Raw genomic sequence first — 25,955 nt, forward strand, 5'->3', positions numbered from 1 at the left:
TCATTCTCATTCCTTTTTTCTCTAGTTTCTTAGCTGTTCTGCTTTACTGGGGAGAACATAATTGCTTCTGGCTGCCATTGAGAAACATATAAGTTTAACACTGATCTTCTTCCAGCTTCTCTCTCTCTTTTGGTACAAGGGATTTGGGAGGTTTGGGGGGGGCAGTGGAGCAGCTTCCCTGGTTGTTTTGACCAGGGGGGTTTCCGTGCTATTTTCTGATTTTCTGATTGTAAATATCACCTGAAAGACTCCATGTCTGCCACCAATTATATCAGTTCCTTTTATATTAAAAAACAAAGCCTCAGTATTCCTATACACACACTCCTCTTTTTACTTGTGATTCTTGTATTATGAAAGTAGCTATATTTTTAAATGTTTTACATATTACTTTGACATACTTAAATTCCAGTCAGAAATAGTATCATCATCATCAAGATCATTGTCATCATCATCCTCATCTTCAATACCATCTTCCTCATGTTGCTGAGCTACTGTCTGTGAACGATGAAAATGAGGTCTTATGTCCTGTTCGCTATCTGGAATAGCTTCATCTTCTTCAATATCCCCCTGTCATCAAGATATTTTATCAGATAAACTAGTGCAACTTAAGGAAGTTAAGACCATAGTGTAAATTTTAGTTCAAGGTTTTATAAGAATACAAAAGATTCACATCCCATTTGAGCTGCCCAGCTAAGTAGAAATTCTGTTGTTTCAGCATTCTGCTACATTATATAGCAGAAAAATAACAGGAAAATAGAAGCAACAGAGGTAAGATCACACAAAAATACAAATGTGACTGTTTGAGGCTGTGCCTTTAAGAAAGGGACAGTGCTGGGACACTCTGGCTGAATATTTTGTAAATATTGATATTCTAAATGAATTTCATTGGTAGATTGGTAGAATGCAGCTTTAAGTTTTAGTGCAGTTAGAATCTTGTTCAGTGTGTTCCTCTTTGCTCTCCCTGTCCAGCCTGTCTGCTTCTGGGCATCTAGCCAGAACGACTGCAGATAACAGATAAGCACTAATCCTCCTGCACTAATTTTGGAGGCCTACTAAAAGTTTTCTTCCTTATAACTGCCTTTTTCTCTCTCTAACCCTCTTTGGTAAAAAAGGGAGGTAGGGGGTAAGAAGGGCATACAGGGGGGAACCCCCCTCTGTCCAGAGGAGGGGGTATTGTTCCTGTATCTTTCTTTGCTGTATATTTCTGTATATATATTGTAAATACTGTATATATTGTATACATATCCTGCATTTTCCCATGGCTTGTAAATAGAGCATTTCCTTTGCTTTTCCGGCTGAGTTAGCTGTGGGTTTTTTTGTTCCTTCTTGGTGGGGGAGAGAAAGCTGGGCCTTCTCTCTCAACCCACCACAACAAAGTATCCTTCTTGTTAGGAAATTACTCTTGATGGGGAGGAATTAAAAGGAAGAAGAGAGAGAGAAATTCTAGTACACAGACATTTTAAAATGTTGTGATGGAAAAAGCTGTGAAGTTCAAGATAGAAGGGCATTAAAATTAATTCTGATCATTTATTTAGGCTGCTTTGCTGCAGTAATTCATGGGTAAAAGTATGCAAGCTCTGATAAAGTTGGATGGAAGTGGACAGGAGCAAATCAGGAAAGCCTACAGATTATATTCCAACACATATGGCAGTAGTCTCATTTAGTTTTTGGAACAGCACATCTTGACCCAGAAAGCTAAATCTCTGCTGAACAGATGGCAGACCAGATCAGGATTATCAGCTCAAACATTCTGCTTTACAAGTCAAAAGCAAACCAGATATTTTTACTGAGTATAAAAGAAATCAATGCTTACCTTCAACAGAATAATATTGATCTCGGAGTATTTCATACCATTTACCAGCACAGGTATCAGTCTAAAAAGAAATATTGATGCATGTCAAGAAGGAAGACCCTAGTAATTGCAGGCCTTTCAGTCTCCAGTGTCTGGTAAAATTATGGAGAAGGTTCTGGGAGTTATTAAGAAACATTTGCCATAGTCAGTGCAGGTTCATGAGGGGAAAGTCCTGTTTAACCAACTTAATTTGTTTTTATGACATTGTCACCCATCTAGTTGACCAAGGGATGTCAGTAGATGTGGGGATTTTGGATTTTAGCAAAGCTTTTAATACTGTTTCTCACAGTATCCTTCTGGACCAAATGTCCAGCACACAACTAGACAAGTTTATAATATAATGAATGATCAGTTAACTGATGGGTCAGGGTTATAGTAAATGCTGTTACAATCAGGCTGGTAGCTAGGCTCTGTGGGAATGCCAGCAACGAGCAGTGTGAGCAATCTGGCAGTGCAGGCCTAGAGCCTGACATGGTGGTAGGCCATGCTCAGCATAAGTGCAGAGCCAGCTACCAGTATGCCAAAACAGTGCTGTGCCTGCAGCACTGTAACTAAAACAAGACGCTGGTAGCTAGAAACATAGTAAGTTATCTTGGGACAACAGGACATGCACCTGCATCAACAAACCTCGCGTGTCATCAGTATTTGGACCAATAATCTATAATAGTGTGTTGTGTGGTCACTCATAGGGAACCAATGAGTCCATGCCAACAAGGCACACCAAGTTTATATAAATTGTAGCAGTTTCCTTGCTATGCACTTTTTTTCCTGCCTGTCCTATCTCTCCTCCTTCCATGCTTTACTGTGCCATGCTCTCGCCATAGGCCTGCACCGTAGGCCTGCAATACTGGAACAATAAAGAATCGGTACCTGATCACATTGGTCAGCCATATTGATTCCAAGAATCTCCATCGCCGCCAAATCTGTCTAAAAGGCTCTGGTGAGATTTTCCCAGGATTCAGTTCTAGGCCCAGTGCTCTTTAATATTTTTTATAAATCATGCAGGTGCAGGAATTGAATGTCTATCAAGTAAGCTTGCTGATGATACTAAGCTAGGAGGAGCTGTGGCCTCCCTTGAGGGTAGAGAGGCCTTATGGAGAAATCTGGATAGACTAGTAATCACCAATCATACTAAACTAACAAGAGCAAGTTCCAGATTCTGCACCTGGGCTGAGGTAATCCTGGTTATATGTAAAATTGGGTGATGATTGGGCTTTGGGTTAATGGAAGTTGAATATAAGTCAGCAATGTACCCTGGTAGACAAAAGGGACAACTGTGTCATTGGCATTTATGCAGCATACTTCATGAGCTATATATTTTATAAGAAAGCCTACAGGAGCTAAATGGGACTAGATATTAAAAACAGATACTTTTAGAGGTTTTTAGAAGATCTTGTCCTGCTTATTCTAATACTAAAAATTTAAGATTATCATCAACTGTTGGCAAATTTATATAGTTCCCTAGACAAAAAGGAATTGCCAAAAAGTTGTTTTCAATGAATATGACAAGATATGTAGATTTCTTATCTATTTTTATAGGAATTTAAAAGCTTCTTTAAAAACTACAACAACCAAGGATGAACCTATTGCAATGTCAACATTCATACAGGCCAGAAAAGGTTTAAATTTTACACTGAGAAGGTGACTAGTATTAATGTGTGTTGGAAAGAGAGTAGGTAGAATAAACTATGCTATCATTCGCCTTTTGAACTATAACAGTAGTAATTTAGTAAAAAATAATAAATTAAAACTTTAAAATCACTTCTTATAACACTGGTTCTCCTATTTTCAACTGCTATTCCTGTACTGCTACAGTAGGTGTTTTAATATCAGTTCTCTGCTTTCTAATTCCTTATGAAAACTGATATTTTGGCTGTGACCATTTGAGGCTGTGCCTTTAAGGAAGGGGCACTCTGGATAAATGCTTATAAATATTCTGTATTCTAAATGAATTTCATTGGTGAATTTTGGGGGAGTGAGATCTTAAGACTCAGAGTGGCTGGAAATTTCGTTCAGTTTCGTTTCCTTTCACCTCCCTTCTAGCTGACTGCTTCTGGGCTTCTGGCCAAATAACAGATAAGATACTAACCCCCTGTACCTAGGCCTCTCTCTGCCTTGCTAACACCCCTTTGCTCTTTCTACTCCTCTTTGGGGAAGAAGGGGGGGTAGGGGGGTGAAGGGGGCACAGGGGGAAGCCCCCTCTGTCGGGGGTCTGGTTTCTGATTTTTGTTTCTTTGCTGTATATTTCTGTATATATTGTAAAATTCTGTATATTTGTGTACATAATTTCCCTGCTGAGCATTTCTTTGTAAATATAGCATTCCCTTTCGCTTTTCACCGGCTGGGCTAGTTTTTTTTTCCTTATTTCTTCTTTGTGGGGGAGGGAAAGCGGGGCCTTTCCTTTCAACCCACCACATTCCTTTTTTGGTGCCCAACGTGGGGCTCGAGAGTAATTAACTCGATTTATTGCTTGTTTCAGCCGGAGGAGCGAAATGAAGGTGCTGTGGGTTTTTAAGCAATTGCTCTTTTCAGTGTGTTCTATATTGGTCTACAAGTATTGTATCGGATTGATATTAGACCACCTAGGTAAATATTTAATGTGTAATATCTATTTATGGTTCATGCATAGGATCCAGCTGCTATATGACCACTGTTTGGGTTTTTTTTTGATTAGTAATTATGGCAATACAACGTCCACTACTTTGCCAATTGAGATAAGGGAGTTTAAAGTTCCAGGAGGTCAAAGAGTAACTTTAACTGAGGGCTGGGATCCAAAGGTGATTTATTTGATGTGTGTAATCCTGCTGTTGGTGATAATTAATGTGTATCTGCTGTGGGCTCTGCGCCGGGAAAGAAAGGTCTCTAGGCCATGTTTTGTCATTAGGCATAGATCCAGGAAGTGTAGGCATGCCTCTGGGTCTGCCCCAGAATCATCCAGTGATGCGGGGGGGGGAGAATCTGTGTCAGTTAAGGATAAAGCAAAGTCTATTGGAAAGGCCGCTATAAATGCTACTGTTGCTGACTCTGGCAAGCAGCCAGGGACAGTGGCTGTTCCGAACATGGCGACTCCCCTGTCGTCAGCCACCAGTAACAAGGCAAGGTCATTTCCATCCGCCATGACAGGACCGGAAGGGGCCCCACAGCAGCTGATTTGGATCAAGACCTGTCAGCTTCTATTAAGGTGGCTGTAAATTCAAACACAGCTCCAATTAAGCAAGTAGCAGTTTTAAAAACCAGAGGTGGAAAGGCCAAAGCTGATCCAGGAGCTAATGGGGGAGAAGAGCAGGAAAGTGATCCCAGTGAGGGAACCTCTGCTAAAAAAGGGCCTGCTAGAGATGAAGAGAAGGTTCGTCTTAGAGATATAGCTGAGTTATTGAGATCATCACAGGATGGAGATGCAGCTAGGGCAGCAGCTAGTGGTGGTGCCTCCCAGCTTAAAGAGATCCTCAGGAACGTGACAGCAAGATTATGGGGACAACAGGTTGAGGAGGAAGGAGCAGAGGAAGAAACAGATGACATTTCGGAATGCTCCTCCCCTAGGGAGGAGCTATGCAATGTGCGTAAGGATTACCTCAGAGCAGATAAGGAACCCATCCTATCTTGGCTTGGTAGATGTTATGATACAGGTGCTCCAGCTCTAGTAGTTGGAGACAAGTCAGCAGCTCAGCTAGGAACTCTCTCAAAGGATAATGGAATAGATAGACATCTAGGCAAGGCTCTCGGTAAGGTTAATCTGTGGATACACCTTTTAATAGTGGTTTTCCTGAGATACCCTTCCCGAGATGACCTTCCATGGAATCCTAAGCCCTGGACTACCATAGATGAGGGAATTAAGCGTCTGAGAGAATTCGCTGTTAGAGAGATACTCTATGGTGAACATGAATATCTGAATCCTGATGACATTCCTGTGGCAGCTGGTCTTGCTAAAAAGCTCATCAAACTTGCTCCTTCAAATTATACAAACATTTTGGCAAGCAGAATTGTGGCAAGAAATTATGGTGGAGATCCTCCTACGGTTGGCCAATTCACTGATCAACTGAGACAATTGGATGATAGCGTGACATGTGTTTCTTTGGTTTCAGCCATTGAAACTCTGTCTGGTGAAATGAGAATTGCATGAAAGAGCTGAAAGATTCCATATCCCAATTGGCACAGAGAGATAACTCCAATTCTTCCTCCAGGAAGATACAGGTTTCAGCTGTGAGGAATAGACGTCCTCCAAGGAGGTCATTCCAAAACAGACCAAACCAAAACAGACCACCAAGGCAATCACGTAGGACTATTTGGATAACTCTGCGTTAGTAGAGTAGTTTGGTGAGAACATGAACAGGTCAAGCAACTTCTAATCTTTTCAGGAGACTGAGGGAACTTAGGGAGACACTTTCTGCCTCAGAACTCGAGGTGGAATATGAGGGAATTGAGAGCCTGTGGGTTAAAATCAGAGGGCAGCCCAACAAATCTGACATCCTGGTTGGAGTCTGTTATAGACCACCCAACCAGGATGAGGAGGCTGATGAATTATTCTATAAACAACTGGAGGCTGTTTCAAGATCATCAGATCTTGTCCTCGTGGGGGACTTCAACCTGCCGGATATCTGCTGGGAACTTAATTCAGCAGAGAGAAGGCAGTCCAGAAGATTCCTGGAGCGGATAGAGGATTGCTTCCTGACGCAGCTGTTAAGTGAGCCTACCAGGGGACAGGCTCTGCTTGACTTGCTGCTCTCCAATAGGGAAGGGCTAGTGGGAGATGTGACCGTGGGAGGCTGCCTAGGGTGCAGTGACCACGAGATAGTGAAGTTTTCAATATGCAGGGAGATAGGGAGGAGTACCAACAGAACCTTCACCTTGGACTTCCGGAGGGCAAACTTCAGCCTCTTTAAGAAACTTATTTGTAAAGTTCCCTGGGTACCAACCCTCATGAACCGAGGGGTCCAGGAGGGTTGGACACAGGAACTGGCGGTCCCCATGTGCCGAAAGATGAGCCGGCGGGGAAGGCGACTGGCCTGGATGGACAAGCAGCTCCTGAAGGATTTAAGGGAAAAAAAGAGGCTGTATCACCTTTGGAAGGAGGGGAAGGCTTCTCGAGGTATGTTTAAGGAAGTGGTTAGACTATGTAGGAATAAAATTAGAGAGGCAAAGGCCCAGTTGGAACTGAAGCTGGCCACCTCTGTGAAAGATAATAAAAAGCAATTTTACAAATATATCAATGCTAAAAAGAAGGGCAAGAAGAACCTCCACTCCTTACTGGACCTGGAGGGGAACATGGTGACCGAAGATGAGGAAAAGGCTGAGGTCCTGAACGCCTTCTTTGCCTCAATGTTTAACAGCAAGGTAGGAGTCCAGGATGAGTGGCCTCCTGAGCTGGGTAATAGGGTCGGGGAGCAGTGTAATGCCCCAGAAATCCATGAGGAATTAGTCCGGGACCTGCTGAGCCACTTGGACACCCATAAGTCCATGGGACCTGATGGGATCCATCCTAGGGTGCTGAGAGAGCTGGCAGATGAGCTGGCCAAGCCGCTCTCCATCATTTTCCTCCAGTCCTGGCTCACTGGAGAGGTCCCAGATGACTGGAAACTGGCCAATGTGGTCCCCATCCACAAGAAGGGACGGATGGAGGAACCTGGAAACTACAGACCAGTCAGCCTGCCCTCAGTGCCAGGGAAAGTGATGGAGCAGATTATCCTGGCGGCAATAACTGCGCACCTGAAGGATGGCCAAGGGCTCAGGTCCAGCCAACATGGATTTAGGAAGGGCAGGTCCTGCCTCTCCAACCTGATCTCCTTCTATGATCAGGTGACCCGTCTGGTGGATGCGGGGAGGCCTGTGGATGTAGTCTATCTGGACTTCAGCAAGGCCTTTGACACCGTCCCCCACAGTAAACTGCTGGCTAAGCTGTCAGCTCGTGGTTTGGACCGCAACACTCTGTGCTGGGTTAGGAACTGGCTGGAGGGCCGAGCCCAGAGAGTGGTGGTGAATGGTGCCACATCCGGCTGGCGGCCAGTCACCAGTGGCATCCCCCAGGGATCAGTGCTGGGCCCCATCCTCTTTAACATCTTCATTGATGATCTGGATGAGGGGGTTGAGTCAGTCATCAGCAAGTTTGCCGATGACACCAAGTTGGGAACAGATGTTAGTCAGTTAGAGGGTAGAAAGGCTCTGCAGAGGGACCTTGACCGACTGGACAGATGGGCAGAGTCCAATGGGATGGCATTTAATAAGTCCAAGTGCCGGGTGCTGCACTTTGGCCACGGCAACCCCATGCAGAGCTACAGGCTGGGGTCAGAGTGGCTGGAGAGCTGCCAAACAGAGAGGGACCTGGGGGTGCTGATTGACACCCGCCTAAACAGGAGCCAGCAGTGTGCCCAGGTGGCCAAGAAGGCCAATGGCATCCTGGCCTGTATTAGGAATAGTGTGGCCAGCAGGAGCAGGGAGGTCATTGTGCCCCTGTACTCTGCATTGGTTAGGCCACACCTTGAGTACTGTGTCCAGTTCTGGGCCCCTCAGTTTAAGAAGGACATCGAGACACTCGAACGTGTCCAGAGAAGGGCAACAAGGCTGGTGAGAGGCCTTGAGCACAAGCCCTATGAGAAGAGGCAGAGGGAGCTGGGATTGTTTAGCCTGGAAAAGAGAAGGATCAGAGGCGACCTCATTGCCCTCTACAACTACCTGAAAGGTGGTTGTAGACAGGAGGGGGTTGGTCTCTTCTCCCAGGCAACCAGCACCAGAACAAGGGGACACAGTCTCAAGTTGTGCCAGGGGAGGTTTAGACTCAAGGTGAGGAAAAAGTTCTTCACTGAGCGAGTCATTCGTCATTGGAATGGGCTGCCCAGGGAGGTGGTGGAGTCGCCGTCCCTGGAGGTGTTCAAGGGGAGATTGGACGTGGCACTTGCTGACATGATCTAGTTGTGAGGTCTGTTGGAACAGGTTAGACTTGATGATCCTTGGGGTCTCTTCCAACCTTAGTTACTGTGATAACTGCAAAGTGGCAGAACCCAGGGTAGCAGAAGGGTAGCTGTTACTTCCACAGTTCCCCAGGACAACTACAATAGCTCCAACAGTGGCTCCAGTTCTAACACTACACAGTGCTCATTGCACATGTGGGCATGTTCCCCATAATTAGGGGTGCCCTGCCTCCTGCCAGGGGGAGGAGAGGGGTAATAGAGATAACAGAATCTATTGGGATGTGTACATCCAGTGGCCTGGCACTTCACAATTTCAGAAGTACAGGGCCTTGATTGACACAGGAGCTCAGTGCACCATATTGCCATCAAATTATCAGGGATCAGAGTCCATAACTATTCTGGGAGTCACTGGTGGATCTCAAGAGTTAAGTAAAGTGGAGGTTAATATAAGTCTAACTGGTAAAGAATGGAAGAAGCATACAGTTGTGACCGGACCTGATGCACCTTGTATTTTGGGAATTGATCTTCTGAGAAGGGAGCTTTAAAGACCCTAAAGGTTACAAATGGGCTTTTGGAGTAGCTTCTGTAGAAATTGATGGACAAAAGCTGAAACTGTCTGCTAGACCTGAGCTTTCTGATGACTCTGCAGTTGTGGGACAACACAAGATTCAGGACATTGAATTGCCGGTTGCTTCTCGGACTGTGCATCACAGACAATACAGAACCAACCGTGACTCTTTGTTGCCCATTCAGAATCTGATTCGTCAGTTGGAGAGTCAGAAAGTCATCAGCAAAACTCATTCACCTTTCAACAGTCCAGTGTGGGCTGTGCGAAAGCAGAACGGAGACTGGCGTCTGACAGTGGACTACCGAGCCCTGAATGAAGTAACTCCGCCTATGAGTGCAGCAGTAGCAGACATGATGGAACTCCAGTATGAGCTGGAATCCAAAGAGGCCAAATGGTATGCTACCATAGACATTGCTAATGCCTTCTTCTCTATTCCCATAGCAGAGGAATGCAGGCCTCAGTTTGCTTTCACCTGGAGAGGAATCCAGTACACTTTCAACAGACTGCCAATGGGCTGGATCCACAGCTCCAGCATCTGTCATGCAGTAATCCACGATGCTCTAGAGGAAGGTGGTGGTCCGGAACACATCCAGTTCATCGATGATATCATCGTCTGGGGTAAAACTGCTGAGGAAGTCTTCGAGAAAGGTAACAAAATCATGGACATTCTTCTGAATGCAGGTTTTGCCATCAAGAGAGACAAGGTGAAAGGTCCTACCACAGAGATCCAGTTTCTGGGAGTGCAGTGGCAGGATGGACGCCGACACATTCCAGTGGATGCCATAAATAGAGTCTCTACCATGGCAAATCCCACGAACAAGCAAGAAACTCTACGTTTCTTGGGGATAGTGGGATTTCGGAGACTACACATTCCTGGATACAGTCAGATTGTGAAACCTCTGTATGATGTGACTCGAAAGAGAAGCAGTTTCCACTGGGGACCAGAACAACAAGCAGCCTTTGACCAGATAAAGCAAGAGGTAGTTCAAGCAGTGGGTCTGGGACCTGTCTGAGATGGTCCAGACATTAAGAACATTTTGTACACAGCTGCAGGTGACAATGGTCCAACCTGGTGCCTGTGGCAAAAAGCTCCAGGTGAGACACGTGGACGACCTCTTGGTTTCTGGAGTCGAGGTTACAGAGGTTCAGAGGCTAATTACACTGCAACAGAGAAAGAGATTCCAGCTGCTTATGAAGGAGTGAAAGCAGCTTCTGAAGTGATTGGAACTGAATCACAACTTCTTTTAGCTCCCAGATTGCCAGTTTTGAATTGGATGTTCAAAGGCAAGGGTTCCACACCACATCATGCCACAGATTCCACCTGGTCTAAGTGGATGGCTCTGATAACACAGAGAGCCCAAATGGGAAATCTTGAAAGACCTGGTCTGGTGGAGGTGATCTCAAGTTGGCCTGAAGATACCAACTGTGCTAAACCTCCAGAGGAGAGAGTAACTCGTGCTGAGGAAGCTCCTCCTTACAATGACCTTTCAGATTATGAGAAGTAGTATGCTTTGTTCACAGACGGTTCCTGTCGTCTTGTCGGGAACAAGCGAAGGTGGAATTCTGCAGTGTGGAGTCCAACACGCCAAGTTGCAGAGGCGAAGGATGGAGAAGGAGAATCCAGTCAGTTTGCAGAGGTAAAAGCTGTCCAGCTAGCTCTCAATGTAGCTGAACGTGAGAGATGGCCAAAGCTTTATCTCTACACTGATTCATGGATGGTAGCCAATGCTCTGTGGGGTTGGCTAAAGAACTGGAATAAGAATGGTTGGCAGAGAAAAGGAAAACCTATTTGGGCAGCTGACCTGTGGCAAGACATTGCTGATCGAGTCGAGTGAATACCAGTCAAGGTGAGACACATTGATGCTCACATTCCTAAGAGCAAAGCTACTGAGGAACAGCGGCACAACCATCATAGAATACATAGAATACATAGAATAAACCAGGTTGGAAGAGACCTTCAAGATCACCGCGTCCAACCCATCAACCAATCAAACACCACCCAAACAACTAACCCACGGCACCAAGCACCCCATCAAGTCTCCTCCTGAAAACCTCCAGTGATGGCGACTCCACCACCTCCCCAGGCAGCCCATTCCAATGGGCAATCACTCTTTCTGTATAGAACTTTTTCCTAACATCTAGCCTGAACCTCCCCTGGCGCAGCCTGAGACTGTGTCCTCTTGTTCTGGTACTGGCTGCCTGGGAGAAGATACCAACATCCATCTCTCTACAACCTCCCTTCAGGTAGTTGTAGAGAGTAATAAGGTCACCCCTGAGTCTCCTCTTCTCCAGGCTAAGCAACCCCAGCTCCCTCAGCCTCTCCTCGTAGGGCTTGTGTTCCAAACCCCTCACCAACTTTGTTGCTCTTCTCTGGACTCGTTCCAGCAAGTCAACCTCCTTCCTAAACTGAGGGGCCCAGAACTGGACACAGTACTCGAGGTGCAGCCTAACCAGTGCATATTGCTGTTATTATTATTTTTATTACATTTTTCTCTTTCAATTCACACACCTTCCATCCCAACCTTATGTATGGCAATTTTACTCTAAATTATTTTCCAAAAATTTTTTGTTTTCTTTTTGTGGTAGGTTGAGAGAGGGCTTAGCTCTCTCTCCTCCACAGAGTAAGAAAACCACAACTAGCCCAGTCGAAGAGCAAGCTATATATTTACAAGCATATATGGAAAGCAGGTTATATATAACACAATATATACAGGTATAATACAATATATACACATATATATAATACATATATATAATACAATATATACACAGAAATACACAGCAAAGACAAATAACACAACAAAAATCCCTCCCCGAGGGAGGGATCCCCTCCTTGGAACCCCCTCTCTCCCAGCCCACCTCCCTTTTTCCCCAACAAGGGGTTAGAGAGAGAGAAAGGCAAGTTACTAAGGAGAAGAGTTGTTAGCAAGCTTCAAAAGCCCATGCAGGATTAGTGTTTGCTTATCTGAAGGCCAACTCCAGCAGTTCGCAGAAGAAGCAGGCAGGGAGAACAGGCTGAAACCTCCAACTCCCCCAACTCCCAAACTGAACTGAACTGAGAAAAAAAAATTTCCAACTGCTTCACAACCTAAAGTTGAATTTTTGTTTATCAACCAATGAAATTCGTTTAGAATATCAGAATGTTTTGGTTCTTGAACTGAAAACATTTGCCAGTGTGTTCCAGCAGTGTTTGTTCTTAAAGGCACAGCCTCAAACTATCACAGTCCACCCCTTTCTAAACAATTTCATTGGCTGTTCGTACTGTCCATCCAATCCAGAACAATATTTACAGTTTGTAAGTCAAGTTCATAGTCCATTCCGGCTATACTCAGATGTAGATGATTCAGAAGTCCAAGAAAATCAAAAATCAAGAAAATGGAAAACAGTTTGTCTCTCCGCAGACGATGCGAAGAAAAGGGAAACAGGGAAACAGGGACTCTCAGTTGACTCAGGGTTCTCAGGGTTCGTGCACCGCAGGTTCCTCAGGGATTCTTCCTTTGGACGTGATGTAGCTGCACAACAGTCTGAAATTAAACTCTTTCAGCTAAAGTTAAATCTCTTTTGGGAATACACTGAATTTCACCATTCTCCTGCATTACCCAATAAGTGTGACCCGGACCCTCTGCTGAAACCACCCCTCGGACAGGTTTAGCCTCTCCTGAGGGCGAAAATACCCAAACAGTTTTACCTAACAGATTCTTTTCTCTAACAACAGGAACTCTATCCCCTTCTACTCTCCGTAGCAGATCTGAATGTGCCGTTCTAGCTCGGTTCACTGAACCTCTACTATTCACCAGACAGGTTGCTTGTGCTAAATGTTTCTCCCAGTTTTTCAAAGATCCACCTCCCATGGCTTTAAGAGTGGTCTTCAACAAACCGTTGTAGCGTTCAATCTTCCCTGCAGCGGGTGCATAGTAAGGAATATGGAAAATCCACTCAATACCGTGCTCTTTTGCCCAGCTCTTTACAAGGTTGTTCTTGAAATGAGTTCCGTTGTCTGACTCAATCCTCTCTGGAGTTCCGTGTCTCCACAGGATCTGTCTCTCCAGACCCAGAATGGTGTGGCGTGCGTTTGCATGTGGAACTGCATAAGTTTCCAGCCATCCAGTGTTCGCCTCTACCATAGTAAGCACGTATTGCTTACCAGAACGAGAACGTGGTAGAGTGATGTAGTCAATCTGCCAGGCTTCACCATACCTGTACTTGGACCATCTGTCACCATACCACAAGGGCTTAATTCACTTTGCCTGCTTAATAGCAGCACAAATGTCACAGTCATGGATGACTTGTGTGATAGCATCCATGGAAATGTCTATGGATCTGTCACGAGCCCATTGGTATGTTGCATCTCTGCCTTGATGTCCTGATGAATCGTGAGCCCACCGAGCTAAGAATATCTCACCTCGGTGTTTCCAGTCGAGATCAAGTTCAGAGTCCTTGTCTACTTGAGAAACTCTTGCAGCTAAATCTGCCTGATGGTTGTATTGCTGTTCCTCAGTAGCTTTGCTCTTAGGAATGTGAGCATCAATGTGTCTCACCTTCACTGGGATTCTCTCGATTCGATCGGCAATGTCTTGCCACAGGTCAGCTGCCCAAATAGAATACATACATAGAATAAACCAGGTTGGAAGAGACCTTCAAGATCATCGCGTCCAACCCATCAACCAATCCAACACCGCCCAAACAACTAACCCACGGCACCAAGCACCCCATCAAGTCTTCTCCTGAAAACCTCCAGTGATGGCGACTCCACCACCTCCCCAGGCAGCCCGTTCCAATGGGCAATCACTCTTTCTGTATAGAACTTTTTTCTAAGGTTTTCCTTTCCTCTGCCAGCCATTCTTTTTCCAGTTCTTCAGCCAACCCCATAGAGCATTGGCTACCATCCATGAGTCGGTGTAGAGATAAAGCTTTGGCCATCTCTCTTAACCCTCCGTTTTATAACAAAACATGCCTTAGACACTTTTTTCTCCCGGTACAGTGCTACCAACAAATATACATTAGTTATCATCAGCAGCAGGACTACACACATCAAGAAAATCAGCTTTGGATCCCAGCCATCACTTAAAATTACCCTTTCACCGACCGGAATCTTAAACTCTTTTATCTCAATAGGGAGTGTGCTAGATGTTACATTTCTGTATCTTTTCACCCAAAAGAATTCCAGGGACCGATCATAGAGGAGCTGCATCTTGTACTTAAACCACAAATATAATTTTTGCATTATATATTTACCTATCTGATCGATAATCATACCCAGGCAATACTTGTAGATCAATACACTGAAGACTGATAAAAGCAATTGCTTAAAAATCCAAAACACCTTCATGTTTGCTCGTCCGACTCAAGCAAGCAATAAATCTAACTAATTTGTCACCAAGCCCCACGTTGGGCGCCAATAATGTGGTAGGTTGAGAGAGGGCTTAGCTCTCCCTCCTCCACAGAGTAAGAAAACCACAACTAGCCCAGTCGAAGAGCAAGCTATATATTTACAAGCATATATGGAAAGCAGGTTATATATAACACAATATATACAGGTATTTACAATATATACACAGAAATACACAGCAAAGACAAATAACACAACAAAAATCCGTCCCCAAGGGAGGGATCCTCTCCTTGGAACCCCCTCTCTCCCCCCCCTACCTCCCTTTTTCCCCAAAAAGGGGTTAGAGAGAGAGAAAGGCAAGTTACTAAGGAGAAGAGTTGTTAGCAAGCTTCAAAAGCCCATGCAGGATTAGTGTTTGCTTATCTGAAGGCCAACTCCAGCAGTTCGCAGAAGAAGCAGGCAGGGAGAACAGGCTGAAACCTCCAACTCCCCCAACTCCAAACCAAACTGAACTGAGAAAAAAAAATTTCCAACTGCTTCACAATCTAAACCTGCATTTTTGTTTATCAACCAATGAAATTCGTTTAGAATATCAGAATGTTTTGGTTCTAGTACCGAAAACATTAGCCAGTGTGTTCCAGCAGTGTTTGTTCTTAAAGGCACAGCCTCAAACTATCACACTTTTCTAAAATTTGACTCACTACATCCTTTTCTTGCAATTTTGTCCAAAAGTTTCCAATTGCATTCTCAATATCTGAACGCTTTTGGGTTTTAGCATTTATGTTTTGTTGCAATTTTGTCTAAAACTCTCTAATAACATTTTTCATAACAAGATGATTTTGTTGTTGTCTAGCTGTCAATTTTTTGTTCAGTTTATTGTAAATACCCAATTATAGTCTTCATAGTACAATAATTTTATTTTCTGATTTTTACTTCATCTCAGAATTGTTTCCTTTTCTGAAAATATCCCATCATAATGTGCATATGAAAATATATTTTGTTTATTAAATTTTAATTTCTCCTGCATTTTTCCTGTAAATATCCAATTATATTATTTATACTAAAATACTTTTATATCTTATCTTTTCTATTTTTCTTGCTGTTGTTTCCAAAAACTTAATTATTACAGGCAAATTTTTAAGATCTGTTACAATCAAAACCTAACTCTGAAGTATCATGAGAGAATTTGGCATCCTGGAACTCCTAGTGGATGGCAGGTTGACCATGAGCCAGCAATGTGCTCTTCTGGCCAAGAAGGGCAATGCCATTCTGGGGTGTATTATAATGGGTTTGAGAGCCGATTGGAACTGGCACTTTGGGACTGCTCTGCTTGAATCGTGAGCTTTCTGCTTGGCTTTTTGCTTTCCTTTCGGGGTTTTGTGGGTCGGGAGGACTCCTGGCTGGCAGGGGGGTCCGGCAGGATCGTGCTGTCGTGAGCCTGCATGGGAATAGGAGCGTGACGTCAGCCAGGGGAGGTTTAAATCCTGCCCGGGCTGTGTGCACGATGTCATTTTGGTTTGAGAGCCTTTTGGCTGCTTGCATTAAGAAAAAAAAAAAAAATAGATATTTTTTTCAATCAAACGTTGAACCATGGTTGTCACTCGGACGAAGGGTAGAAAAACAGCATCTACCCAGAGTTGCTGCATCAGCATGCTGGAGTCCAGGCTGCCAGCTGCAAAGAGTGCTTCAGCCTGGCACCTGGAATAGAGGGGGAAGGAGAGAATACCTGTGTCAGGTGTGACCAGGTGAACTTTCTCCTTAGTCTGGTGGCAGAGCTGAAGGATGAAGTGGCCGAGCTGAAGAAGGAGGTATCTAGGCTGAGGTCAATAATGGAAAGTGAAAGGGAGTTAGATATGTGGGAGAAGGCTCTGCAGATCTCCCCTGCTGAGGGAAGGGTCCCTGGGGATGTGTGGTAGGTTGAGAGAGGGCCTAGCTCTCTCTCTCCCACAGAGTAAGAAAATCACAACTAACTCAGTCGGAGAAAGCAGACTATATTTACAAACATATATGGAAAGCAGGTTATATATAACACAATATATACAGGTATTTACAATATATACACAGAAATATACAGCAAAGAGAAATGACACAACAAAAATCCCTCCCCGAGGAGGGATTCCCTCCCTGTAACCCCCTCTCTCCCCCCCTACATCCCTTTTTTCCCAAAAAGGGGTTAGAGAGAAAGAAAGGCAAGTTATTAAGGAAAAGAGTTGTTAGTAAGCTTCAAAAGCCCATGCAGGATTAGTTTTTGCTTATCTCAAGGCCAGCTCCAGCTAGTTTGCGGAGAAGCAGGCAGGGAGAACAGGCTGAAACCCAAACTCCCAAACTCCCTAACTCCCAAACCAAATTGAGAAAAAATTCCAACTGCCATACAATTTAAAGTTGCATTTTGTCCATCCACCAATTAAATTTGTTTAGAATATCAGAATGTTTTTGTTCTAGTACCGAAAACATTTAGCCAGTGTCCCAGTACTGTCCCTTTTCTTAAAGGCACAGCCTCAAATGGTCACAGGATGAGAGGGCCAAGGAGCAGCCATCCAGAGAGGAGCCTAAGGCCAAGCGGTCCCCACCAACTATAACGACCAGCTCCACAAAGAAAAGGAGAAGGGTTATAGTTGTTGGGGACTCTCTCCTGAGGGGTACTGAGGGACCCATATGTCATCCCGACCCATCCCACAGGGAGGTCTGCTCCCTACCTGGAGTGCGGGTAAGGGACATTGCAAGGAGAATCCCAAAGTTAATCCAGCCCTCTGAATATTACCCTCTGCTGGTAATACAAGCTGGGAGTGACGAAATTGGCAAGAAGGGCACTGTTATAGAATTTTATTAAACACAATACATCAACGAATAGAAAATTTTGGCAATTTATTAAGTAGCAAGGTAGGAGCAAACACAGCGCTGGATGACAGAGGAGTCTCCGCTCCACCAACTGCCGCACTTACGACGAGTTCCAGTCCCCCTTTATAATCTTCGTCCTCTTGGTTGACGCCCTCCCTCTTGAAACTTCGTGACGCTACTCTGCACATGTGTATTCAGTCTCTCCAGGTCTCCCCTGCCTCCTGTTGGTTGCAGTGACGAAGATCGGCAGTCTTCCTCAGCTGTTCCCTGGATGACAGCCTTGGTCCCACCCCATGGGTGCGCCCGGGCGGGCCCATGCACACAGAGTAAGGTTTTATGGACAAAACCAATCAGGATGTACATCCCATTCTATCACAATTCCCCCTCTGTCTTCATCCTGATTTGTTTTGTCCATTATATCTTCAAATTCTTCCTTATCAGGTAACTCCAATAGCCTCATAAAATGGTGGCCTAATATAATAACATAACTGGCACCCTTCAAACCAGGGCACATATAAAATCCCGTCGGGTTTAACATCTGATTACAATGGTCAGTATTAGTCATATAACTATTGAAACAGTTGATGTAACAAGCCAACCAAAACCACTTGTAAGGACTATAAGGGTCTACAACATCGAAAATCCACTCCATGGTCCTGCTTTAAGTGGTTATTAGGGGTTCTTGATCTCCACTATTTTCTACTCCTCTGCCTTGCTCGTCGACTCGGGTGCCTCGAGCCACGAGGGGTGTCATCTTCTCGGCAGCAAGAGTATTCTTCAGGAGTCCCCAGAATAACTGTCGAGGATTATGAAGGGATTTCCTGGTTATCTCACCCTTTGCCCTTTACAAAATATTAGATTTCAGTGTTTTAACAAATACAGATGGGATTTAAATAATATTGACTCAGGTCAGTTCTTTTTCTTATGTATAGTAAGCCTCAAGTCCCCTGGTCCTCAGGTTACTTGCCACTCTGGTCCTGAATCAAAGGCTTCCTTTTGGTCTGGTCCCCCCACTGGTCCTTTGATTCTGCTAGCATGTGTCCATCCCTTTTCCGCTGTCTGAACTGCGGTTTCTGTGGTTAACAGCACAAGGTAAGGTCCCTCCCATCGTGGAGCTAGGGTAGTTTCTTTCCAAGTCTTAATCAGTATCCAATCTCCTGGTTGGATGCGGTGCAGTTTTAGGTCCAATGGGGCCCTTTGTGCCAAAGCCCCTTTCTTCCACAATTGTTCTCTATACCTCATCAAATTTGTTATATAAATGTTTAAGTCTTGTTCTTTTAGTACTGGATGATCCAGAGGTCTCTCAATATTATAGGGCATTCCATACAGCATTTCAAAGGGGGAAAGTCCTGTATCAGTTCTAGGCTGTGTTCTAATATTCAACAGGGCCAGAGGCAGACACTTTAGCCATGACAATTTGGTTTTCATCATTAATTTTGTCAATTGTTTCTTTATTTCCCCATTCATTCTCTCTACTCGTCCCGAACTCTGTGGGTGCCATGGGGTATGGTGATACCATCGAATTCCCAAAGCAGCCATAGTTTCCGTAATGATTTTGGACACAAAATGCGGACCTCTGTCTGAATCAATAGATTCTACCACACCATACCGGGGAATTATTTGTTCTAAAAGAATTTTTATGACAGCCTGGGCAGTGGCTTTTACTGTAGGAAATGCCTCCACATAGTTAGTAAGGTGATCTACTAACACCAGCAAGTACTTGTATTGCCCACTCTTTGGTAGTTCAGTGAAATCTACCTGTATATTTGCAAAGGGTCTTTTTGCTGTTGGCCACACTCCCTTCAGGGGTTGTCTAAGGCCAGCCTTATTAACCTTCAGACAGGTGATACATCCCCGTACTATTTGTTTTGCCAAATCATCCGCCCCAAAACACATATATTTTATAGTAAATTGGTCAACAAGTGCCTGCGACCCCCAATGAGTTTTGCTGTGTATCTTCCTCATAATATCCATAGCAACTGGTTTGGGTAAAACTATCCTGTCACTACCCGGAAGCTTCCATTCCCCTTTTAGGTTTTCTCGTAAACCCATTTTATGCATTTTCTCTTTTTCTTGTGTGGTAAAACTGTATAATTTCCATGGAGGAGGTTCCTCTGTCTCCGGGGGCCAATCCTCATATCCTGGATCCTTGCATACACAGTCTACAACATACATCCTGTCTCCTCTCTTATGAATATAACAAGGCTTCTTCAAATAAATTCTCCCACAGTTCCCGCACTTCATTCCCTGCTGTACGTGTAGAGTTAGAAGAGCCGCTCTTTTTGCTTCCTGATCAGCTATGTTATTTCCTCTGCTTTTAGAAACTATTCCTTTCTGATGCCCTCTTACATGAACTACAGCAATTCTCTTAGGTTCTCTCAGAGCCTTCAATACTGCCTGTATCAATTCCCAATGTATTAAGCCCTTTCCTTGTGAATTTATCAGTCCTCTTTCCTCCCAAATCTTTCCAAATGTATGTACTACCCCATAGGCATATTTGGAATCAGTATAGATGGTACCCTCTTTATTGGACAGTATCTGTAATGCTCGTAGCACAGCATACAATTCACACGCCTGTGCTGACCAGGACTTATTTAGTGGTCCCGACTCTATTACGGTTAACCCTTTCCCTTCAATTATAGCGTATCCTGACACCCGCTTTCCATCCACCAGTCGAGATGATCCATCAACAAATAGTTTTTCCCCTTCACCTAATTCTTCCTCCTCCAAGTCTGGGCGGATTTTTGTCTGTTCTTCTATAACTGACAAGCACTCATGTGTTAGGTTCCCTTCTCCGGGTGTCCCATACAAGAATTGAGCTAGGTTCTGTAGGGCGGTTACCTCCAAAGATAATTTGGGGGACTCAAGCAATATTCCCTCATACTTTAGAAGGCGGGAGTCCGTAATCCATTTTTCCGCTTTTTGCTGCAATATCCCTCGGATATTGTGAGGGGATAGTACTTTCAATTCTCCATTCAAGGTAATCTTATTAGCCTCTTCAACAAGTAACGCACATGCCACTATGGCCTGTAAACAAGTAGGCCATCCTCGACTCACCAGATACAATAATTTAGATAGGTACCCCACAGGTTTCTTTCTCCCCGCCCAATCCTGGGTTAGTACCCCATACGCAGTTCCATCTTCTATATTTACAAACAAGTAAAAGGGTCTCTTTGTATCTGGTAAGCTCAATACCGGTGCATTGACCAAATCCTGCTTCAATTCATCCAAACTGTTTTCATCTTCTTTACTCCATTTCAATAATCCTTCCTGACTTAATTTGTTATACAAAAACTTTACTTTTGCACTATAATTTGCAATCCATTGTCGGCAGTATCCAACAAGCCCTAATAATTGCCTCACCTGCCTTTTATTTTTGGGGGCTGGCATCTCTAAAATTCCTTTTACCCTTTCGGGGTCTATCTTCTTCTCCCCCTTTCTAAGATAATGCCCTAGATACTTCACCTCTTCCTCAACAAACTGTAATTTGGCCTTCGATACCTTTAATCCCTTTATACTCATAATTCAATAACTGAATACTTTCCTCAAGGACGACTTCTGTGTCACCGGCAAGGAGTAAATCATCTACATACTGGATAAGAACCACCCCTTCCCTGGTCTGGTATTCCTGTAAGATTTGCTCCAGAGCTTGTCCAAACAAATTCGGGGATTCTGTAAACCCCTGGGGAAGCACCGTCCACCTCAACTGCTGCCTTCAATGTGAGATAGGGTCTTCCTATTCAAAGGCAAAATAATCCCTACTCCGTTCATCTAGGGGACATGCCCAAAAGGCATCTTTCAAGTCTATGACACTATAATATTGTTTTTCTGGACCCAGTCTACTCAACAAAGTATATGGATTAGCTACCACTGGAAAACAAGCAACGGTTCTTTTATTAATTTCCCTTAAATCATGCACTAATCTGTATGACCCATCTGCCTTCTTCACAGGCAAGATGGGGGTATTGAAAGGGGACATACAGGGTTCTAAAAGACCCTTGTCCAAAAGTCTCTCTATCTCTGGTTGCAATCCTGCCTTTCCCTCAGGGGAAATGGGGTATTGCTTTATACGCACAGGAACTTCTGGACCCTTAATAATAACTGAAAAAGGGGTTATATTCAATTTTCCAACACTTTCAGGGGTGTACCAGACCTCTGGGTTAATCCTTGCCTCATCCTCCACCCTTAAGGGGCAAAGTCTAATCTTTATTTCCTTATTCACTACCTCTATGTTAATACCTAACTCAATAATTAAATCTCTACCTAGCAGATTAAAATCTGCTTCTGGAACTAGCAAAAAGTTTCCTACTCCTATCCGGGAGTCCGTCTCTATTAACACATCCTTTATTACTGAGATCGTAAAGGGTTCGCCCTTAGCTCCCACTACTTGAGCCACTTCCTTAGATAAACTACACCCTTTTGGTAATTTTTGCACAGTTGATCTTTCAGCTCCAGTGTCCACTAAGAACTCAACCTCCTGTTGCTTGGGATCAATCTTCAATTTTATCAAGGGCTCCTGATGTCTCTGGGTCCCCAGCAAATAGAGCCCTTGACCCCTCTAATCTTCCTGAAACTCTTTTTCATCCTTTAATCTTTTCCTGCACTCCCTCTTAAAATGCCCTTTTTTCCCACAGTAATAACACACACTAACTTCTCTCCTTTCTGCCGACATTTCCTTTTCCCGCCTTTGTCCCCCACCCAATCTTGTCCTGTAAGAAGCTCCAGCCTTCTCAGCCTCCTTCACCACTGCTACCATAATCCTAGCCTGCCTGCGCTGACTCGCCTCATCCCGTCTTACGTATACCTTCTGTGCTTCTCGTAGTAACTCATCCAAACCTCTGTCCTGCCAATTGTCCATCTTTTCCAATTTCTTACAAATATCTTCCCATGACTTAGCTACGAACTGTGTTTTTAAGAGGGCCTGTCCCAATTGGGTCTCAGGGTCCAAACCTGAGTACATCTGCAGGTTTTTCCTGAGACGTTCCAGCCACTCAGTAGGTGATTCATCCTTCTTTTGACTATCTTTGAATGCTTTGTTAATATTTTGTCCCCTAGGTACCGACTCCCGAACTCCCTGTATTATTATTGTCCTAAGGTCTTGCATGTGGATTCGGTGGTCTAATTGTTGATGATTCCAGTTTGGATTTTGTAAGGGCCATTTGGTATCCGCCAGTGGCCCCTGAGCATGCTGAGCATCCCAAATTCGCATACCTGCTCTTCTAATCATGTTTCGTTCTTCTGCCGTGAATAGAATACTAAGGATGGATTGCAATTCTTCCCAAGTATAAATGCTAGGTCCTAGGAATTGATCCAACTTCTCCGAGACCCCAAAGGATCTTCTAACAATTTTCCCATTTCTTTCTTAAAGTCCCTGACGTCCCCGGAAGTCAAGGGAATTGATACGAACCCTATTATTGGGTTCGGACCCTGACCTCCAATAGGCATTTCCCGGAGTGGATACAGGTTTTGGTATCATTGTGCCTGTCTCCGAGTTACAGGTCCCTCCCGTGTCTCTTCAGAACTGCTACCTGGATTATAAGTTTCCACTAAAGGTGTCCCCTTAGGAGGCAAGTCATAGCCCTCCAGGGGAGCACTTGGGACCAAGTTATGGGCTTCTGCTGGAGGTCTATTGGGGAGGGGGTTATTTGGGGGAGGAGGAATATATGGTGGTAATGACTCCTCCTCCTCTTTTCTATGTTTCCCTTTCTCTTTTAATGGGTACAATGAAGCACCAACTGCTGGTTGTGTTGCCCAAATACCCTCATAATCTCTCTCCTCCTGATTTACAGGAGTTTTATCATTCACCCACAGATTAAGTTTCTGCCTCACCCAGTCTTCCGATGACCCAAACATTGGCCAGAAAACATTTGGGAAGATTTCTTTCCCTCCCCAAATAATTGCACAGTAGTGAATCATTTTTTCCTTCATCTTGTTTTTAATATTCGGATAATGTTCCAAATTTTCCAACATGAATCCTAACGGACTGTCCCCGGGTATCGGGGGAAGTTCTATAAGGGTTAAGGACTTGCTCCTCCCTTGGTCCCACCCCGTGGGCGTGCCCGGGCGGGCCCATGCACACAGAGTAAGGTTTTATGGACAAAACCAATCAGATGGACAAAACCAATCAGGATGTACATCCCATTCTATCACAGGCACCAGGGCGATTAAAAAGAAGTTCAAGGCCCTTGGACAATTGTTTGATGAGGCAGGAGCTCAAGTGGTGTTCTGCTCAGTTCCCTCAGTGGCAGGGGAGTACACTGAGAGGAACGGGAGAACCCATACCATCAACAATTGGCTCAGGGGATGGTGCCAGCAGCAGAATTTTGGCTTCTTCGATCATGGGGCAACTTTTACTGCACCCGACCTGCTGGGTCCTGATGGGGTGCAATTATCTAGAAAGGGTAAGAGAGTCCTAGCACTAGAGTTGGCAGGGCTCATTAAGAGGGCTTTAAACTAGGTCTGAAGGGGGTGGGTGAGGAAATCAGTCCCTCTGTAGAGGAAAGAGTGGGGCACAAATTAGGGTCAATTGGAAAGTCGAGAGCCCAGCTGAAGTGCATGTACACCAATGCATGCAGCATGGGCAATAAGCAAGAGGAGCTGTAGGTCCTGGTCCACCAGGGTGACTATGATATAGTCGCCATCTCAAAAACATGGTGGGACAACACGCATGATTGGAGTGATACACTGGGGGGTTACAGGCTCTTTGGCTCTTTAGGAGAGACAGGCGAGGGAGAAGAGGAGGAGGGGGAGCTCTGTATATTAGGGAGTCACTCTGCCACAGAACTTGAAGTCGAAGATGAAAGGATTGAGAGCCTGTGGGTTAAAATCAGAGGGCAGCCTAACAAATCTGACATCCTGGTTGGAGTCTGTTATAGACCACCCAACCAGGATGAGGAGGCAGACAAAATATTCTATAAGCAACTGGAGGCTGTGTTCCCCACTGCCCTTGGAAAACAAGTACAGGGCATTGGAGGTCGAGGGTGAGGTGATTCTGATGGAGGACACACCATCTGGGGTTTTGCCTGAGGCCAAGCAGCCCAAGGCCGAGCAGCCTAAGGCCAAGCAGCCCAAGGCCAAGCAGCCTAAGGCTAAACAGCCTTCCCCTGGTATCAGGACCTGCTCCCTTAAAAAAAAGAGGAGGGTAATTGTCATTGGTGATTCTCTCCTGAGGGGAACAGAAGGCCCCATATGTCGGCCAGACCCTACTCACAGGGAAGTCTGTTGCCTCCCGGGAGCTATGGTCAAGGATGTTACCAGAAGGATGCCCAGTTTGGTGCAGCCCTCTGACTACTACCCATTACTAGTTATGCAGTTAGGGAATGATGATGTTGCAACCAGAACTTCCAGGGCTATCAAGAACGACTTCAGGGCCCTGGGGGATCTCATTGAGGGGTCAGGTGCTCAAATAATTTTCTCATCTATACCCTTAGTTACAGGAGGGAATACCATAAGGAACAGGACAGCAGCCATAGTCAACAAGTGGCTTAGAGGCTGGTGTAGTCAAAAGAATTTTGGGTTTTTCGATATTGAAAAACTGTCCAATGCACCAGGTCAGCTGGCAACAGATGAAGCACATCTGTCCCAGAGGAGGGGAAAGATCAGAGTGTATGAAAATGGCCTATCCCTCAAAGGGAAAAAGATTCTAGGAAGGCAATTGGCAGGTCTCATAGATAGGGCTTTAAACTAGATTCGAAGGGGGAAGGGGCTGAAACCAGTGTCCCCAGGCAGGAGTCTGGGGGTGATAAGCTTGAGCCAGAGGTGAAACCAGCAGCCCAGCTGAGGTGCATGTACACTAATGCACGAAGCTTGGGTAACAAACAAGAGGAGCTGGAAGCCTTGCTGCAGCAGGAAAGTTATGATGTAGTTGCCATCACAGAGACGTGGTGGGACGACTCACATGACTGGAGCGCTGCAATTGATGGCTACGAGCTTTTCAGAAAAGACAGGCAGAGAAGAAGGGGTGGAGGGGTGGCCCTGTACATCAGGGAGGCACTAGATGCCATTGAGATGGAGATCAGGGATCATCAGGTTGAGTGCCTATGGGTGAGAATTAGAGGGAAGGCTAACAGGGCTGACATCCTGGTAGGAGTCTGTTATAGACCACCCAACCAGGAAGAAAAAGTTGATGAAGCATTTTTTAGGCAACTTAAGGCTGTCTCAAGATCGCCTGACCTTGTTCTCATGGGCGACTTCAACCTGCCTGACATCTGCTGGGAACTCAACACAGCAGAGAGGAGACAGTCCAGGAGGTTCTTGGAATGCATGGAGGACAGCTTCTTATCCCAGATGCTGAGTGAGCCTACCAGGGGTAAGGCTATGCTAGACCTCCTCTTCACCAACAGGGAAGGGCTGGTGGGTGATGTGGTGGTCGGAGGCTGTTTAGGGGCCAGCGACCATGAGATAATTGAATTTTCAGTATTTGGTCAAGTTAAGAGGGGCAGCAAGAAGACCTCCACTCTGGACTTC

The sequence above is a fragment of the Dryobates pubescens genome, chromosome W (assembly GCF_014839835.1).
Source record: "Dryobates pubescens isolate bDryPub1 chromosome W, bDryPub1.pri, whole genome shotgun sequence".
NCBI lineage: Eukaryota > Metazoa > Chordata > Aves > Piciformes > Picidae > Dryobates > Dryobates pubescens.